Here is a 21,510-nt window from a genome sequence, read left to right as displayed (position 1 = left end):
TTAATCGTTATCTGATTCAGGGCGCGGTAGTCAATACAGGTCCTGAGGTCTCCTTCCTTCTTAGGTACGAAGAACAAAGCGGAAGAGACTGGAGACTTTGACGGGCGAATGAAGCCATTGGCCAGGTATTGATCCAAGTACTGACGCAAATGCAGGTTCTCAGGTTCAGTAAGAGCATAAATCCTGCTACAAGGTAGTGGCGCATCGGGTACCAAGTCGATTTGGCAATCGTAAGATCGATGGGGAGGCAAAGTGTTAGCCTGCTCTTTCTGAAAAACGTCTTGGAATTCTTGGTATTCGGATGGTAGCTGTACAGGGGTGGCAGTTGCAGAGGCTAGACCCATAACTGGATTCCTTGGATAACAGGTTGGTTCACAATCAGGAAAAGTTATCTTCTTTGCTCGCCAGTCTATTCTTGGATTATGTGTTTCTAACCAAGGGATTCCAAGAAGTACTTGAAATTGTGGGGCCTTGATCACATCAAACACGATTGCTTCCCGGTGTCCATCTTGACCCACCAGTGTGATTTCAACAGTGGAATGCGTTACAGGCCCTGAGGCTATTTCGGTTCCATCAACTGAGGTAATTACATCTTGGGTTACTTTTGGACGGGGAGGAAGCTTAATCCTGGAAGCCAATTCATGGTCTATGTAATTTCCAATAGCTCCACTGTCTATGTATGCTTTTATGGCATGCAACTGCTGAGGCTGTTTTGGATTCACTAGCACCATTGGCATGACAAAATGCGAGGTCAAAGAGTTTGTTTTCAAGCTTGGCAAGCGGACCCCTACGCTTGTCGGGCTAGGTCGTTTCCCGAACCAGGTGTCAATAACTCGTTATCAGTGGCTCCAACCACCTTCTTGGGTGGTTTTACTGGACAACTTTGGAGAAAGTGACCGGAAGTCCCACAATACAGACAAAGTTGCATTTGTCGCCTTCTCTCTCGTTCTTTCTGCGTTAATTGTCCTTTAACACTGCCTATTTGCATCGGTTCGGAAATGTCAGTACTCTTGGAGTTAACGTGGGTCTTGATGGGTACTCTGGTTTCGTACTTGAGCCGATCTGCTTTTCTATTTTGAAGTCTGTGATCAAGTTGAACCACTAAGTCTATGTAGTCTGTGCAGGCCTGGGGTGGATCAACTATCTGAGCTATAACATCTTTAAGCTCTCCACGCAGGCCTCGATGAAACAAGGTGATCCTTTTATTTTCAGGCCATCCGGTTTCCACAATCAGTCTATTAAAGGTGGCGATATAGGACAAAAGATCCTGATTACCTTGCCGTAAGGATAACAGTTCGTTGTCAAGGGCCTGTCCCTGCGAGTGTCGAGCGAACAATCTTTCCATGCTGGCCTGGAAGCCCTGGAAATCCCGGAGAATGGGATCATCCTGATTTACCAATGGAATAGACCAATCGGCAGCACAGCCACTGAGGTAAGATAGTACAAAGGCTACTTTGGTCTGGTCGTTGGGGAAGGCCCCGGGCCTGCATAAAAAGTGTAAACGGAATTGGTTCATAAAAACGGCATATTTCTTGGGATCCCCCCGCAAAACGTTCAGGCGGGGCCAAAGGCATGTGTCCAGGTAGATTGATTTGTGCCGGGTTAGTCGAACCCATTGATGTAGAAGTACCCCCGGAATCGGGTAAAGGAGTGTGCCCTGCCTAGCCCTGCAACAACCTTTTGGCCAGATCATCAGTTCTTTCCTTGGATAGGATTAATTCTCTTCTAAGAGCGTTAGTCTCCTGGCGGGCTGAGTGCACTTCTGCCCGTACTTCCCCTAAAAGCTGGGCCAGCTGATCTGTCTCGGAAGTCTCCATAGCGCCCGAGTGGGAAATTGTGGTAAGGCTTCGCGCTCTGTAACGCTCACCTGATTCCCACGGAGGCACGTCTCTGAAGATGGACTGGAAGGGCCCCTCTATTCTGGCTTCTCTGGCTCGCAAGAATACCCTCCTGTACGTGGAAAGGGAGTATTACCAACTGGCGGAAATAATGTTCAAGCCTCCCACTCCCATCCAACCCTCCACGAAACCTCTTCCGCGGTTCCCCGTGAAGCCTCACCTTAGGGTTTGGAATGGTGAGCTCTCCGTCCTGCTTCAGATGCAGGGGCGCGTTGAAACCCAGTTACTTCACTGGATTGAGGGTTGATGGAGTTCAGGTAAGCTTGACTGTTCAGGTAAGGCGCTGTAATAGTTCTGTTCAAAAGTTCAAACTCTTTAATTATGTCCGTTGTCTTATTGCAGCAAGCGCTAATGCTCATGTCCTTTTCCCCTTAGGGGCCGGGGTTCGGATGCCGGAGAAATGGCGCCGACCCGAAGTGAAGCGTGCCGCTTCAGTAAATGGCAGGTAAGTTCCGGATGAGCGCTCAGGTAATGTCTTTACAAATGCTCAACAATGACTTTGTCTTTTTTCCCCATAGGGGACAGGGTCCGGAGATGCCAGGAAGCGGCAGGACCCGAAATGCAGAGGGAAATATCCAACAGGTAAGTCTTAAAAGGAAACTGAGCTTTCCTTATTCCTTTTCTCCCTCTCACCTTTGTTCTTGTCTTTTTTCCTCTAGGCACCGGAACATAGCTGAATCCGGAAGATCGCTGCTGAAGATGGAAGCGCCTTGCCAAGGTGAGTGAAATGCAGCGCTGCAGCGATCGAAACGAAATGCTTTAAAAAAAGATGTCTTCCTTTTAAGGATCGTCGGTGAAGTGACTCCGGAATGCAGATTTAGCAGGTAAGGGCTTTTCTTCACCTAATCTCTCCTTTCTCCCCTTGCAGGTGTTCCAGGGTGCTGGCAGGCGTGGCTGAAGTCAGGATGCAGGAGCAGACACGGTGAGCATCCAGCTGCTAGGTGCAGAACAACGCGAAGCACGTGTGGCTGATCGGGTGTGGTTTAAATAGCCTTGGAAGAAGTTCCTGGTATGTATCCTTCCACCAATCAGGTATGAATCCTTCCCCGACCACACCCAGGTGGTGAAGTAGTCCCACAGGTAAAGTAGTCCCATTCAGGCCTCAAGAGGGCCTGGATGAAGCAGCATGGTCTGCATCAGGTAAGTGTGCACCCAAGCACTTAAACACATATCCTCTCTTATGAGCCTGGCACCTAAGGCGCCAGGACTGGGGGTCCCTATGAGCCTGGCGCCTAAGGCGCCAGGACTGAGTCCAAAGGGCCCCGACTTGGGCCCGCTGGGACTTCCCAGGGGCAAATGATGTCTGCCTCTGGGGTTGCTGGGCCCGGCCTGGCTCCTTAGAGGCAGGCATCATGACATTTGTATATAGTTCAATACTGGATTTCACTTCTTTTTTTTTTGTTCCATGGATCAGTGGTTTTGTTTTATTTTTTCACTTTGGATTTGTTTTGACGGACAGACACTTTGGACCCATGTGCTTTTGGATTGATTTGGATTCTGCTTTCACACATTTTTATTTTATATTTGGGACATGCAGCTTTTTCTTAATTATTTCCATTATTGTGTGTTTCATTTCATTCCCTTGCTTTTGTGTTTAATACATTTTTATTTCATACTTCAATGTGTGGTATTCTCTCTTTGGTTTCATGCATGTCATGATGTGTGTTTTTTCAATCACATGCACCCATTGTGTGTGTGTGACGGAAATGTGTTGATGTGCATACTTGCCATTTGGGATGTATCATGTGATGGGATTTCAATGTGGGGTGGATGTAATACTTGGTTGTGTGTTTGGACTGGGGTGGCGTGGGGTGTGATTTGGGTGGCCATAAGGTCCATGATTGTGGATCGTGATGACGTGTTGGGGGGGACATGAGTCGGGGCCTGCTGGCAGGTGCCTGTCACTGCTGGGTGGGTGAGTAGGTGGGGGGACATGAGTCGGGGCCTGCTGGAAGGTGCCTGTCACTGCTGGGTGGGTGAGGGGTCATGAGTCGAGCCTGCTGGCAGGTGCCTGTCACTGCTGGGTGGGTGAGTGGGTGGGGGGACATGAGTCGGGGCCAGCTGGCAGGTGCCTGTCACTGCTGGGTGGGTGGGGACACATGAGACGGGCCTGCTGGCAGGTGCCTGTCACTGCTGGGTGGGTGAGTGGGTGGAGGGACATGAGTCGGGGCCTGCTGGCAGGTGCCTGTCACTGCTGGGTGGGTGAGTTGGTGGGGCGACATGAGTCAGGGCCTGCTGGCAGGTGCCTGTCACTGCTGGGTGGGCGTGGGTGCAGGGACATGAGGCGGGGCCTGCTGGCACGTGCCTGTCACTGCTGGGTGGGTGGGGGTGCAGGGGGACATGTGTCGGTGCTCACTTGTGCATGTTGACATGTGGGTTGGCTGGGGGGCATGGCCAGGGTGGATGGGCTGCCTGCGGGGCATGGCCAGGGATGCAGGATAGTCCTGTGTTGTGGGCTGCCTGCATGGCCTGGGGAGGGGGGAGAGGGCACACCTGGGAGGACACACACTGCCAATTCGCGTTGGGGCACCCCAGGAATACATGTACCCCTCTCGCCCAGCAAAATCACGTGTGGAACTCCCCGCACACCCCTCAGAATACAAGTACCGCACTCAGCCAGGGCCTATCGTGTGTAAAATGTCCCACGCAACCCCAGAATACACGTACCCCTCCCGTGGCAGCGAAAACACATGTAAAACTACCCGTGCACCCCTCAGAATACATGTAACCCGCTCGGCCAAAGCCTATCGCGTGTAAAACGTCCCACGCACCCCCAGAATACATGTACCCCTCCCGCGGCAGCGGAAACGTGTGTAAAACTCCCCGCGCACCTCTCTGAATACACGTACCCCGCTCGGCCAAGGCCTATCGCGTGTACAAATCCCTGCGCACCCCTCTAAATACACGTACCCCGCTCGGCCAAGGCCTATCGCGAGTAAAACTCCCTGCGCACCCCTCTGAATACACATACCCCTCCCGCGGCAGCGAAAACACATGTAAAACTCCTGCGCACCCCTCTGAATACACGTACCCCGCTTGGCCAAGGCCTATCGCGTGTAAAACTCCCCACACACCCCTCTGAATACATGTACCCTGCTCGGCCAAGGCCTATCGCGTGTAAAACGTCCCGGGCACCCCCAGAATACACATTCCCCGCTCGCACAAGGCCTATCGCGTGTGATACTTCACGTGCACCACCCAAATACACGCAGGCACCCCATCCACCCTGGGCATGCCCCACACGCAGCCCACGCCACGGGGGGGGTGCTTTTTCTACGCTATTTACCTGGCGCGAGCGGGGTATGTGTATTCAGAGGGGTGCGTGGGAAGTTTTACATGCGTTTTTGCTGCCGCAGGAAGGGTACGTGTATTCTGGGGGTGCGCTGACGTTTTACACGCGATAGGCCTTGTGCGAGCGGGGTACGTGTATTCAGAGGGGTGTGCAGGGAGTTTTACACGTGTTTCCACTGCCGCGGGAGGGGTACGTGTATTCTGGGGGTGCACGGGACATTTTACATGCGATAGGTCTTGGCCGAGTGCGGTACGTGTATTCTGAGGGGTGCGCGGGGAGTTTTACACGCTTTTTCGCTGAGGGGGGCTGTATGCTGGTCAACTGGCCTTTGCGCCATGTACTGGATTTGTGCGTTGGTCTTGGCGCACAGGGCGGGGTTGGGGGCGGAACTGGCACTGCTGCAGGGTCGCTGCGCCAATCTGCGCCACGGCTGTTTATGGATGTTGAAATCCATGAATACGCTGTGCGCTGAAATGGGTTTTGGCGCACGCGGCTGGCGCAGACTGTCGCACACGCACACTGTGCGCCAGCCGCATGCGCCACTTGAATTCTATGAATTACCCTGATTGTCGGCTGTAGCCGCAGCTATCTCTTGCTTTGAGAAAAAAAAAGATGCTGGCTGTTTTATTTCTAAAAACACCCGCTTTTGGTAATTTACCCAAGATATAGCAATCTATTTTTGAGAAGGGGCACCCCCTTCTCTGTCAAATATTTAAAAAACTACTGCACAGAATAACCCAAAACCACGAAAATGCCTCCTTTTAACGCTTTGTGCCCATTTGTTCCAGACCTGGTCCAAATCTGTCCAGTGGTTAGGGCTGTGGGGTCCAGCAAAAATGTACCTTGTTTGTGGATGGGGAAAATGAATGGGAAGTAGGGCACAACTGTGGAGAAAAAAATGTTGTCTTCTTAATAACTTTCTATTTTTTAACGAATCTTTATGAAACCTTGCAATCTGGGGAGGCCCACACATCCCTACCCAACTTGAGAATTTCTTCCTAATCCATCACACAAATCAAAAGTTATTAACAATAGGACCTTTCGAGGTTCCTATGGGAGTCTGACTGGGATGTAAATCATTTTGTTTTTTTTAAACATTAATACAGCCGTGGCTACCGCACCAGCCAATGAGTCGCCGGTCTTTGAAGATGTGTATAATAGCAGCAATGACTGCAATCCGTATCCGCAGCTACAAATGTGCCATGAGCATGCAGTATAGCCACGACTACAAAGAACATTTTGAAAAACAAGTTTCAGTCACTCAAACTGCATAAAATACATTTCTAATGACATTGGGCCTCATCAAGAGTTGGGAGGTAGCCCTTAAATTGAGTGGTAAATGCTATTACTGCTGCATTTAAGGGTTCGCCCGTTCTCTCCCAATCTCGAGTTGGCCAGAAAGTTTTGAGCTTTACCTCAAGCTTTTTGCTGGAGGTAAATCTCCAGCTTTCTGCCCGTTTTCAGCCGTTTTTGGCGCTATTAGCCCCGGCACTATCACCGCCCGCGATAATAGGGACGAAAATCCCCATAGAGTCCTATTACAGCCTTACCACTACTCATGATCCAGCGCAAATTGCGCCAGACAGAGTAGCAGTAACGCTATTTGCGTTGGTGGTATCCCATTGGTGTTACCGCCGGGATACCGCCAAGGCCGTGTTGCGGCCCATTGTAATGTAGTTTTATAGTTTTTGTTTAATTTCATCTATTTTTATAACTAAGTGAGTGGCACTTAAAAGCGGCATTTTGGGGGATGGAAAGAGGGGTTGGAACAGGGAAGTAAAAAACATAAGGAAAAAACATGTGGCAAAGGGAATTAAAATAAAGAACATGTTTTTTAGTGTTTGTTTTTTGTATTTTCTTTTTTCTAAAAAAAAAGGGGTAGGAATTGCCACTTAAAAACAAAACTAGCAATGGCAATGAACCTGATCTTCAGATATGCTCTTTTGCCAATCCTCTACTGTGGCACCTCCTGTGGCAACCCAGGTGTGGCATATGGGGCACGTTAGCTCTATCACGGATAAATTGGGTGCCAGTGGGTATAGCAACCGGGGGATTTGAGCTACCAGCAGCAGAAGTTGAGGGCTGAGTGTTCGTCAGAGGTGTTCCACTGGTTGATGGATGTGCTGGACAAGGTGCTGTTTTTCAGCAACATAACGCATGAGGTGCGTGCATGCATTTTGATTTTGTGGTGTTGATGTGCTTTTCTATAGACATTGTACACATCGTCCCAGTGGACACGCACCAGATGATTGATCAGCACTGATGTTCCTAAGCTTTAAGCTTTGGGATGGAACATTGGCAGGCCCACATCTCAGCATCTTTTGACACAAGGTGCATCGCACGTTGTAGTGGTTGGGGATTGGAAATAAAGAGGTATGCTGGCCTTAAGATACTTTTATTGATAACTATATATTACAAGTAGCCACCCTCGGGAATATATGGCAGGAGGGGGAGGTATTGGAATTCCAGAGTTTGCAGGAGGAGACAGGGGTGCATAGAGGCCAATATATAACTTACACCAGACTCACGAAACGGGTGAGGGAGAGGTGGCCTGAGACGGTGTTGGCGGAAGAACCTGATGCCGCCCTGGAAATGATGTACGATGTTTCGGAGGGCAGGCACGAAATATCCAGGGTATACGAGCTCCTGAGAGCTAAGGCTGGGAAGGAACTTCTTCAAATGAGGCAGGACTGGGTAGGAGGTAGGAGGACCCATTATAGAGGGGCAATGGGAGAGAGCTCAAAGGTACCATAAAAAGGTGTCCCGAAATGCGAGACTCCAACAGATCCAGTTGTATATCACCCATAGGGCTTATCTGACCCCCGGGAAAATAGCCAGGTTTGGAGGCTCGGCCACACAGAAATGGCCCAGGTGTGGGGAGGTGGATCAGATTTTATAGAATGTCTATGTTTTTTCGTCTTTTGTATCTTTTCAGGGTGCATCAGATTTGCTTCTTATGATGCCACCAGTCTTCTTTCTCATCCATTTTCATACTTCTTCCGGGACTCTGTCAAGAAGGCCATTAATTCTTTGTGAATGCATATAGGGATTTCTCAATGGATACCTTGTTTCAAGAATTCTTTGCAATATAGGTATCCTCACTGGTACCGCACGTGTCGCAATTTCTGGTTTCCAACATATAGGCAACATGGGGGCGGAGGTTCTGATAGGGGTATTTTGCTCCTCCTCTACATACTTTAAAAAGTTAAATAGTATGCAAAGTTTGTTATAAACACATTTATTGGGGGAATGTGGTCTTGGGATTTATTTGTCTTTTTGTATGTATAGATGATATATCTTCTTCATTAGCTCAATTATCTTCATTATTACTGTCAATTATTTATCTTAAGTCTTTTATGTCCTTTTTCATTGATTGTACATCATTTTCAAGATTCATTAATAGTTATTTTATTTCTTTTAAGGTATCCATGATCGATTTTGTGGATAATTCTAGAGGTGCCTGTTGTTTGATCCTCCTGGGCACTTGAATCACCTCATCATCTGTTTGAAAACATTTGAAATATTTTTTAACACTTGAAGATATAAAAGACTTGCAAATACTTGTGTATGTTACAGAGACATTTAAAAGTAGTACGGTTATATATATATATATATATATATATATATATATATATATATATATATATATATATATATATATATGCTGAATGATGTTTGTTACTTAAAATATTATTGTTAGTCACATTTTACATAAATACAAAGAATAAACTTAAGAAATCATGAATATTGTGTAGTTTCTTCTGGCTGCTTCTCTTCAGCATCTTCTTTTTTATGTCCTCCTTTGTAGGATAAATTTCCTCTAGCCACTCCATGAAGTTTTCCATTCTACTGTGATAGAAAAAAACAGTACCTGTCACCTCAGATATTAGAATGAACAATGGAAAAAGATTATATGAGACGAGAAGGTGGAATGCCTTGTATTTACTTTGTGATTTGGTGTTTAATGTTTTTATAGTGGGCAGCTGCCAATGGGACGTCAAGTAACTCAGATGCTCTTCTGCTATTGAACCTACAAGACAATGTACTTTTTTTGAGTGATGTTTTATATGTCCAAATTAAACTGTAGATTATATTTCATCATACTATTAAGAGTTTTTCTATATAGTAAACTGGTATTGCCTGAGAGTGAGGTGTGTTTAAGGAGATTGTACAATTAAAGGGGCTATATATATTGTTTTGATGGATATTTCTGAATGAGGCAATTTCAGAAGGAGAGGAATTTCATTGCTCAGAAGAGATTGTGGCGGAATAGCGAATTTTGAGAATGGGACTAATAGTGATTTTGAAGACACAGGTGATGTGTTTTCAAAGCATTGGCTTACAATGTTTTTCTGGTTCTATAATATTACTTTAGATGGAGTATTTGAAGTGAGAGGTATGTGTTCAAGTTATGAGCATATATTTTTGACTGGGAGTACACAATATTTTTGGGGGGAAAAGCAAATTAGTCATCTAAGGAAAGAGCATAGAAACATTTTGCACGATTTTGCGAATTATAATAGAGGAGAGGGGTATTTGTCTGAATGAAAATATATTTTTGGGTTATATATTAGCACAAAAACACAAAGGCTCTTTTAAGCGCCACCCAGAGAAGTTTTTAAGTATTATGGAAAAGGAAAATGCTTTTGATGCCTTTTTTTGTATAGCCACTGCTATGACACATCGAATGAAACATTGTGCCCTGTCAGGGATTCTATAACCACGGGTAGCAGCAAGCCAATGAGACGCTGTGTATTTTGACAGGCTGAGCAGCCGCAATTATAACTGCCGCCATAGCCACAGCCATAGCAATACACATGTCTGTGTAGTAATCATATTATTTCATGGATTTTACTGAAGACAATTTTACATGTGTTTCTGATTCAATGCCCTCATCTGTACCTTTGTGTCGTTTGAACTTTGAAACCTTGTTAATATGTCTTTTAGAGTATGTAAAATAATGTACACATACCCGCAGCTACAGGCACCCTGCATACCTGCGGCTAACAACAACCCAATTGGATTTTGTGCATTTTGGCGGGCTGCTGGAGCCACGGGTATAACTGACCTGTGTTACCACAGCTATACATGTACATATTTCTGTGCAGTGATATGTTCTTGTATGGATGTTTGTCTTTCTGATTGGATGTCTTCACCTCAAGGCATGTGTGATTTAAGTTTAAAACCTTTGCAATATGTGTTTTTAAATGTATTGACCTGTACCCGTGGCTATATTGAATTCTGTTCATAGCCAGGGGTTGCATAGCTGTGGCTATGAAAAATAAATCATAAAAGAAATTGTACATCTGGTGACCCACTTCCATTTTTGCCTCTAGTCACATTGGCTAGTGTTAATTTTTCCAAGTGACAACTTGGCTGTGATAGGTTGTAATATAAATATGTCAGACATTTTAATTGTTTTCTTTCTACAGTACTGGTTTTATGCTATTCATTTCTGAAATGTATAGCAGCAACCAATTTGTACACCTTTGTTATCATGATTGCAGAACCCACACTGTGCAGATGTTGACTGTTTAGCAGTTGTGAAGATCTATTCATACTTTGGAGCAGCTGTAGGTGAGTGATTGTGTATTTTCATATATTTGATTTAGTCAATTGTATAACTATTATTTTGAAAGTAAGGTTTTTCATATTTTACTTCAGTGTTTTCAGGACAGTGATCAAGCAGTAGTACATGTTATTGTATGGTTATGTGTGAAATGGTTAGCAATTAAAGGTTCTTTCTCACTGTTTCGCTGAAGGATTTATTTGATAATTTGATGATAATGTGGCTTTGGGAAGTTCTTTTTTATCTTTCTGCATTTGTTAAACATAATATGGTGCTACTCTGTATCTAAGGAATGTGTGGTCACAAATTGTGGAAGTTATTTATTAGGGAAGAAAATGGATTTTAGTTTGAAGAAGTAGAGTGTATTTTCTGTGTTTGGTGGGAAGTTTAAAAAAAGATTAGCTTATTTGATAGCATAGGTTTCTATAATAGGCTTTATTGGAGCAATATTTACTATTACTATTTATTATTTATTTATTTGTTTAGTTTCATAAACACCTTACAAGCATATTTTCACTTGTACATAATCTAACAACAGTTAAAATATTGCACCAAATCACAACTATTTAAATCACACATTTCAAATTGCTGATTTAAATGTGTTTAAAATGTCATCCTTCATTTATCATTTTTATCCTTTTAAACCTTCAAAGCATACTAGAACCGTTACAAAAACATTAAAACATCATGCATAAAAAAGCTTAATCAAGCCATCAAGCACTTCAGATCTTTATTATCAAGAGAATATAACTTATTTGTGTTGAGCACCTCAAGATTTGCCCTCTAAGGCACAGCCGCTAAACGCTTTTTAATTATAACCCATAATTGATACAAGGCAATGTGAACTCTTTGGCTGTCTGTATTCAAGCAGTAATTCCAAAAGTCAACACTCTTGATAGAATTATTTTCATGGACCAAACGGCCTAGGATTGTCATATATTCACAACCCAGGGCGCCACATTCCGTTAAGATATGCCTCGCAGTCTCAATACTATCCAGGTTCCTACATATACGACAGTTCCTTTCCTTTAGGGGAAGCCCTAATTGTGCACCAATTAAGGCCAGTATTGGCAGTTGGTTGTTCCGCAGCTTCAATCCGAAAAACAGAACTGTCTGATTTGGGCACTGCCTAAGGTACTTCTGCGGCTGAAGATAATTATGTATTACTCCTGCCACATATGTATGCCTATGTAATGCCTCCAAATGGGTATAGTTATCGACCCAGTCCCACTCTCTGATTTTCCTTGTAAAGATACGTTTTAAGGTTTCGTAGGCGGTTACCCTTAAATATCAGGGCACCATCCAATGATCTTAAATAGGTTGGTAACCAACACCTCAAAACTGCCTTTACTACAGCCAGGCATCTCTAATAAGCAGAGCAATTGACATTTAAGTGTGGTGTTGATTTTCATATGTAGGAGTCCTCGCCTCATCAACAACTCTCCTTTAAGCGAGGTCAACCTTAGTTCTAACCTAATATATTTCATTGGAGTAGTGGCACTAAGACTCAACATCCGTTTCCAAAATTGCACTTCCACTATATCCGACCAAGCCAGGTTCCTCATTGCCAGTGCTTCCAATCCATACAACACCATGGGACAGAAGTATTGTTTATACAATATTATAATTCCATCAAAGGAAAACCCTGCTGTTTCTCTCGCAAAGTTAGGTATCAACTGAGTCATCCTTAGGGCCTTGGTTTTCTTAGCTTCCACTACATACATGTACATTTTGCTGCTGTTCATGTCAAGGCCCAGATAAGGGAAAGAAACTACATAGTCCACTTTTCCCAGGGGGGTGATAAAGATAGGTCTCTTCACTTATTTAGCTGTCACCACCAAGGCTTTAGTTTTCCCCATGTTTATTTTTTGCTTATTTTCCATTGCGTAATTGCACAATGCAGTAAACATGACTTTGGCTCCAGCATAGGTGTAATTTAACAGGACCAGATCGTCCACGTAAAGTAAACATGGAAGGGGTCGTCCCCCTAACTTCAGGCAGCACCCAACCTTTGGTAGTGGCCAATCCGGCAGGTCTGCCATATATAGGTTGTATAGCAGGGAGGCCAAGGTACATCCCTGTTTCACCCCCTTTCATATCTCTACCAATGCAGTGACCATGCCATCTTCTGTAAGTCGAACCCTTGCCTGGGTATGTTGGTGGAGGCCCTTCAGAATATTAACAAGCCACAACGGGCATCCGCATTTACTAAGTTTCCCCCAAAGTATTGTTCGGTCAACACCATCAAACGCTGCCTTAAAAATCCACAAAAAGTATGTATAACATCTGCCCTCCAGTGTCCCTCTTATTAGAGAATCCAGAGCCCTGAGATTATGTGTTGTACTGGATCCATGTCTGCAAAGCTCCCAGTACAAAAGTTGAAAATAGTTTTCCTGTCACGTCAAGCATAAACAGTAGTCTGTAATTCTCTGGTAACATGCAATCACCCTTTTATAGACCTGAAGAAGTACAGCTTGCTGCCAAGACTCAGGAATAATCTGGGAGAGACAGACCTTCTCAAACAGCAGCCTTAATAACCTGGCCCGCTGGTCTGGATTTCTTCTGAGCACTACATTGGCCAAACAGTTTGGCCCCGGGGCTCTAGAAGTTTTAAGTGTAAGAATGGCATTTTTGACCATCTGTACACTGACAGACAAGGGCCATCCTCCAGTCATATATTCAGGGCTGGGGTTCTGAGACAGTTCACCAGTCTTGTCCTCCAGTTTCAACACCCAAACGACTTCCTGTATAGGATTTAGCATACGTTTTCTCGCCTCCCCCTTGGCTTTTGCCAACTTTTCCCATATCGTCCTGGGGCAATTACTGCGTAATGCCTTAATCATGTGTTGAAAGTTTTCGTTACGGATGGAGTATCTCCATCACTTAAGCCATGATTGATAGTTCCACCTAATTTCTCTATTATATGAGGCTAATTCCAAGTGAGTAATCCCCAGACCACTAAGCTTCTGCAGCTCTTTACGCATGGCTCTCTTAGTGTCCTGAATGGTCCTGTCATATCTGTGGGGGGTTTTACTACATACGGCCAACCATGGGGTTTTATTACCATCTGTTTTCCTGGTCAGTTTGTAAATCCAAACTTTATATCTCAACGGCATTCATATTTTCCAGTGTTGCTATATCGGCCCCTAAGGAATCCGTCAACACAGCATTCATCTTTGTTAAATGATTTTCAGTCCATCGGATGGCATTTCCCGCGTGGTTTACAGTGATGTTCTTACACCCATTTGGCCTCCCCTCATGTGTTTGTATATTAATTTTTTGGGCCAATATGTTATGATCACTGTGTTCTATGGACACCACAGTGACTTTTTCTACCTTCTGTAGGCAAAAATTGTTGCCGAACAGATAGTCCTGTGTGGCAACACAGTTGTTCCCCTTCCAGGCATATGCTCCTGGAATGACGCTCACCATTCTGACATTCAGCATCCACATCTCCCTTTGGACCAAAAATGAGACCCATTTGGTTCCTTTAATGTTGCCTCTACATTGTTGCATAACAATACTTTGGGGGACATTATCATGAGCCGCACAGAGGTTGTCATCTATAAATCTAGAGTTAAGGTCGCCTCCCACAATCGTCAATTGCGACCCACTAACTCCCTCTGATGTCAGCAAAATGTCTTCAATGCTGTTATGAATTACCTCTGAACCCTTAGCGCCCGGGGTTGCGTATACATTTATAAGTAGCATCTTCCATTCCGAGGGACAGTGCTCTTGGCATACCTCCACTGCCATGACTCTGCCACTCGCTGTGTCTGCCATCACCCGCCTAGAGCGAAACTTCTGACCCACACCTATTACTAGGCCCCCATGTGGTCTACCTCTTTTACACTTGTGGGCAATTTCTTGGTGGATATGGTGCCCTCCACAAGCAGGGGGCAATCCAGCCATGTCTCTTGCAGCAAGAAAATATAAAAAGATTTCAACTGTATCAAAGAGCCAGAATCGTTTAATATATGGCTGTGCCCTCGTGTGTTCCAGCTTGCGATTTTCAATGGTCAATTGTGTGGCAGGACCCTGCATACAGACGTATCATTTTTCCTCATCAGTTGCCAGGTCATGGCTTCATATATAGTTGTCTCGTCACAGTAATTCTGTCTTCCTCTGGTATGTCATGTGATAGTACCGTCCAGTTTTCCCCTGCCAAACCAGCTATCTTCATCAATTTTGATTTGTCATATGGTGTATTATAGCTTCCTATGCGTGCTGATAGATCTTTACATACTGATAGTTTAGCCCTGCACATAATAATGCCTGGGCATTGGCACACAATAAGGACACCGCAACTGTAGATGTAAAACGGATCAGTACCCAGTTTGTTGTACTTCCACATTTTGGCAATTTGATCTGTGCCATATCCTTGTTAGTGATAGATGATAGCCATGGCATGGAAGACCAAAGTCTCAGCAAGGCTGATCGGTTGAGAAAAGGGCTGGTGTCAGAGGTGTGTATTTCATCGAGTCTTACTGACAAGTCTAGCCTAATAGGACATGGAGACAATTGCATGTGTTCCATATCTGTCTCACAGGCGGAATACCTTTCTTGGTTCATACTTTTCTGGGATACAGCCCGCCCAGACTGCCTCGGTTCTGCTTTCGTTAAATTAAAATCCCTTGATGGAATTTGTACCCTAGAGACGCATCGGGCCTGGCGTGGCTGAAGGTCTCTAACATTGTCATCTTGTCGGTATAACATGCTGGGTTCCCCACCCCTCTGGACTTACTTTCCAGACTGGGGGATACCTCTGGCTTTCGCATCGAAAACTGAGGCCTTGTGGTTGGTACTGATAGTTGGCATCCACTGTAGTTATGAGCATCAGGTGTTTGAAAATTAACCCATTTATCCAGTGGGCCATTCAATGTCACTGTTCTTTTGGCTCCGTCTTGCGGGGTAACGATGCTCGCCCCTCATGGGCTCTTTGAGAGTATGACCGGATTCCTCTAGTGTGGATGTGTGTAATTCACCATTTTGTTATCCCCTTTCGGTGTAGGGTAAACCTGCCTCTATTATGGAGATCTCAGCACATAGGGCATCTATGGTGTCTTCCTCAGACACTGCCACAATGTTTACAGAGTCCTGAGTTCTCCATGAGGTATTCGAGTCATCTGGTACCAACCATAAGCAAAACCCCCTGGTGAGTAAACTGCATATTTACGCCTTCTTTCTAACTGTGCAATGGTCAATGATCTGTCATTTTATTTGTATCGCGCTCGTACACAAGTGTTTCACAAGTGTATTTGGGCGCTGGGGGCTGTGAGTTCACTTGCCCTTTCCAATGTCGTCACTTCGTAAGACACTTCTCCTAGATGGTTTCCCACACCAGACAAAAGACGGGGATCCTTGTTTGCTGTACCATAGGGATGGATTCTCCAGTGTTACCTTCTTTCTTACCCCTCTTTCTTCCCCCTCTTTCTTCTCAGTCCATCACGTGTCTGCTTATTTTGAAATTGATTGTTTGAGTTTCATATTAAAACAGTCACTGCTTTGGTGTGGATTTATAAAGTGTATTAACAAATTGTGTTAAATTGAGTGCATCCGCTTGGTTATTCAAATCAACGCTAAATTCCCCAAATAGATTCCCTTTAGTGGACAGGGTAGGCGGGGGGATTGACACTTTCTGTGTTTTACGACAGATGTTACCATCAGTCTTCGGTTTAAGAGGAAACAGTACATATTATGATTTAGTACTTACCGAATGTCCTCCTCGTAATTCTCTTACATATTCTTCTGATGGCACTGTGTAGTTAAGAGCAGAGCGGCTTTCTTTGCCCTCCGCCCTCCATCGTTCACCGAACTCCAAACACTTGCGCACTCTCCGCTATGCTCCACTACACTCCGCTCACCAGGTGGGTTTTGTACCATGTAGGAGCTAGCGGGAGTCATGAGAAATGGAAACAAAAAGAGGACTTCAGGCACCAGTCCGATAACGATCATTAGGAATCCACTGGCACAACTCCAGTAATTGGATGCTGCGAAAGGAGGTGTTTCCGGAGATAGCAAACTTCTGGGGTACTCTAGAAACTGACCTCTTTGTGTCCAGGTTGAAAAAACAGTTACCAAAGTTTGTCAGCTGGAGACTGGACCCAGAATCGCGGGGGCAGATGCTTTTCTTAAAGCATGGTCAGGCACAGTGCACTATGCTTTTCCTTCGTTCATGATGTCAGCCAGAGTCCTTGCAAAGATCAGGAGAGAAAAGACAGAAGCCATCATAGTAGTCCCGAACTGGAAGTCACAAGCGTGGTTTCCAGTTCTGATGGAACTTTCGTCGGATTTCCCAGGAGTACTCCCTCAAAGGGAGGATCTCCTGTCCGACCCGACCGGGAATCTTCACCTTTTAGCAAGGTTGGGGAATCTACCTCTGCTAGCATGCAGGGTATTGGGAGGAGATGGAGCATGGCAGGCATTTCAGGACCGGCTGTGATCAAGCAATCCTGGGCACCCTCTACACTCAAATGTTACGAGGCAGATTGGAGCAGTTGGAGCCTATGGTGCAGTGGGTGGGGCCTTCATCCTGTTTCACACATTTTAGCCCAAGCGTTAAAGCGTTTAGGACAGTAGGAGTGCATTGGTCATCTGTTTCAGCAGGGCATGGCCATTATAAGGAGTGCCCATTGGGGAACACCCGGCAGTGGTTAAATTGGTGCACAGAATTAAAGTTGATGCTCCACCCTGTCCCGAAATACCCGCAGTTATGGGATGTGGATGCTGTACTGCATTCTTTTATTAGCTGGCCACGAAACAGAGATTTATCAATTTGGCAGCTTTCAGGGAAGTTAGGGATGCTGTTGTGCCTAGTGTCCTGTAGAGGGTGTCGGACCTAAGAGCACTGGAAGTTGATAGGAAGTCCTTTTGGCCAGAGGGGTTGACTTTCTTTGTGGCGAAAAGGACAAAGAGCCACTCGGCAGTTATATCGTATCCCTATTTCCAGGATCAACTTAAGTTGTGCTTAGCGATCTGCATCAAAGAATACGAAGCAAGGACTGATGAGGTGAGGCCAGCAGGCATGTCGCAGTTCCTCATTATGCGCAGGAAGCCGTATAGAGCTGTGGCTTCAGTGACAATAGCCCGATGGGTACATGAAGGCATGCCCCTGACGAGCATAGATGTAGCGCGGTATGCGGCACATTCTGTGCTGGGTGCAATGGCTTCCAAAGCCTTTGAGGCCGGAGTGAGTCTCCAAGACATGTTAAAGGCAGCGGATTGGGCCAGTGACTCAACCTTTAAGACCTTTTACTTTAAGCTGATAGAGAGTCTAGCCGCAGCGGTAGTGAATAGCTTTGAACAAGCATAATGCTTTCCTCCAGTCTTGACATAGAATAAAGATTACCCCAGCTACAGCGCAGGGAGTCTTGATTCTATTGAAGACACGGATGCGAGCATTATCCCACCTGGCAACGCGAGGATGTGCGACCTGCTCTGTATAAATGCCTGTCAGATATTGATGTAGTGTTGCATTGTGTGACACTCCCTAATATATGTATTTTCTGACAGGTGGTGACCAGAAGACGAGCTGAAGAGCCAAGGGCTGGCGTGACTTTGTTTTGTGCTAAGATTTGGCAGCGTGGACCGTGTAGAGTCCACTGGAAGGAGGGGCGGTGTGTTCTAGGCCGCCGGCAGCATGTGCTTGTGTTGTTAGGAGTGTGGTTTGCGTTTTCCTCTAAATGTCAGTTTGAAGGCATCAAAGTAGAGGAAGGGGCTGGGCAGGAAGTGATGTATGGAGCCCAGAGACAAGACATAGACATGGGACTGCCAGAGACACTAGGGTTCATGGGATGGGATGTTTTTGAGGGGTTTTTTCTGGGTTTAATGTTAAAAAAGTAAATATTTTAGTTATAAAGAAATATGTTGATTTTTATATCTAGAAATATATAAAGAAATATCTAGATACTCCAACGACACCACATTTTCACACAGATAAAAAAACACCCAAACAATGGAACAAAAGAAGAGGGGACCAGAGAAGAGAACGTGATGACGGCAACCCCCTTACTCCCTACATCACAAGAACAGATGGGCACTGTCGATACCCACATCAAATGACAAGGGATAAAGAAACAATAGAAGTCAGCAACCCAATCATCAATCTCACAGACCGTTTCAACAACGAAGCCGTCTTCACAGAACCTCTAACGCCCGGAAGTAACACAAAGGCACCCGAACTGAACACCCACAAACCAAAACCGGGAACAAAAAATAAACCAAATGCCACCAAAAAGATCCACTGCAACCTAATCAACGCAAGATCAATGTCCAAGCATGCCACCGAAATCTACGACCTCCTAAGCGACGGAGGTATCGACATCTTCTTCATAACCAAAACATGGCTAGATGACAACTATAAGATCACCCTCAATAACTGCCTGTCCGATAACTTCAAGAGCATCCAAGTAAACAGGAAAACCAAAAGAGGTGGTGTACTGGCAATCATCCACAAGGAACACCTTGAAATTAAAGTGGAAGACCCATTAAACATGAACAAATGTGAATCCCTAATCATACGTCTATCAACAAATTCCAGAACAAACCTGAAATTCATACTGATATACAGACGGCCTTCATAGACAACTTCATAGAAACAATCACCAATGGTTTATAGTGATATTTTCGAATGTAATATTTTCGAATGCCATTTTCTCGACACAATTTTGGCTAAAAAAAAATGTGGAATGTTTTTTTTTTAAATTTTTAAAGGGGGGTTTCCCCCGCAAATCCCCCATTTTGTTACTTACAAAACAAAACAAACACATGAAATACAAAATAATACATTTGAGAAAAAAAAATTGGCAAAATATTTTCGACAAAATGGTGTTTCAAAAATATGACCGGATACCATCACCAACCTAGCTATCGAGCGTAACCGACTGATTATCCTCGGAGACTTCAACATCTGGTTCGATGAAGAAACCACAACCTCACAAAAATAAAAATCTCTTACTAGCCAACTAACAACAATGGAACTACATCAACTGGTCAAAAGAGCAACCCACAGGGCAGGACATACACTAGATGCAATCTTCGCCAACAGAAAATTAATGACCACAGCACCACCGATTCAAATCCTCTGGAGCGACCACCTCATCACACCCTTCGTAATCACACTGCCCCTCCCAATAACCAAGAAAGAAGAAAAACTACCAATCATCATGAAAAGAAACTGGAGAACCATAAAAAACTCCAACTTAATGGAACAACTGGAGATGACCAAACCGCATACAACAACCATGGGCGAAGCTGACCTAGACACTAAATTATATATACTTCACAACTGGATCACCCTAACAATCGACAAGATCACAAAAGAAAAACCTTTCATTCCATACCGCAAAAGAGCAACAGCAAAATGGTTCACCCCACTACTAGGCGACATGAAAAGGAAAAAACGTAAACTAGAACTAGAATGGAGGATCAATACAGATTGTGGAAAAAAAATAATTCAACTTCAACAACATACCCGTTCATACAAATAGGAAATACAAAAAGCAAAAAGCAAAAAAGAAAATACTACAACAACAGAATCCTCAAAGCACCAAACACCCAAAAAGAACTGTTTAAAATCATAAGCGAAATAAAACTCAATCTCAACAGGAAGAGTGCCTCAAGCCTTCAAATCAGCATACATCAAACCACTCCTCAAGGATACAACAGGAAATGTATATAGACCCATCTCCAACATCCCCTACACAGCTAAACTCCTGGAAACACACATATATAGAACAACCCAAGAATTCATAGAAGAACACCACCTATTAAACCAGGCACAGGTAGGCTTTAGACCGATGAGAGGAACAGAAACAGCACTTATTTCAATCTGGAATGATCTAAAGGCGAACGCAGACTCAAACAACAGCACTGCTCTGATACTTTTAGACCTCTCTGCCACATTCGACACAGTTAACCACGGCATCCTCATCATGAGACTGGAAGAATTTGGAATCACTGACAATGCCTTACTTTGGATTAGATCCTCCCTAACAAACAGAACAGAAACAGTATGGATGAAACCTTACAAATCAAGCCCACGAGAATCATTATGCGAGTCCCACAAGGATCATCCTTCTCGCCACTACTATTCAACAGCTATATGTCACAGCTTATTAAAATCATCGAAAGACATGGCCTCACCTGTTACAACTACGCTGACAACACACAAATAATCTACAAAATACAAGACTCACAAGAAGACAATTCAACACTAGACAAATGCCTTCATGAAATATACAACTGGATGAACTTAAACTACCTTAAACTCAAACCAGGTAAAACAGAAATAATGATCATCACAAAAAACTGAGAAGACAACCTCTACATCCCATGGCCAACTGAACTTGGTGAAACCCTAGCCCCATCATCGACTGTAAAAACCTGGGAGTCCTAATGGAGAACAAACTCACTCCAGAGCCACAAGTAAATGCCCTAATCAAGAAATGTTTCTTTCTCCTGCGATCAGTTAAAAGGATCCTACCATTCCTCTCATTCACCAACAAAACAACTGCCGTCATCGCCCTTATCATGTCCAGATTAGACTATGAACGACTCCTAAATAAACTCCAACGCATACAAAATGCAGTGGCCAGACTGCTTCTTAAACTCGAAGAGAACACATCACACCAGCGGTAAAAACACTACAATGGCTACCCATCAAACAGTGGATCAAGTTCAAATCAATGTGCATAACCCACAGAGAAATCCATGAACAAGGTGCAGAGTTCCTCAGAAGTAAACTAAATGTA

Source organism: Ambystoma mexicanum, chromosome 5q (assembly GCF_040938575.1).
Source record: "Ambystoma mexicanum isolate Mex_15411 chromosome 5q, UKY_AmexF1_1, whole genome shotgun sequence".
Taxonomy (NCBI): Eukaryota; Metazoa; Chordata; class Amphibia; order Caudata; family Ambystomatidae; genus Ambystoma; species Ambystoma mexicanum.
This window is presented reverse-complemented; position numbering follows the sequence as displayed.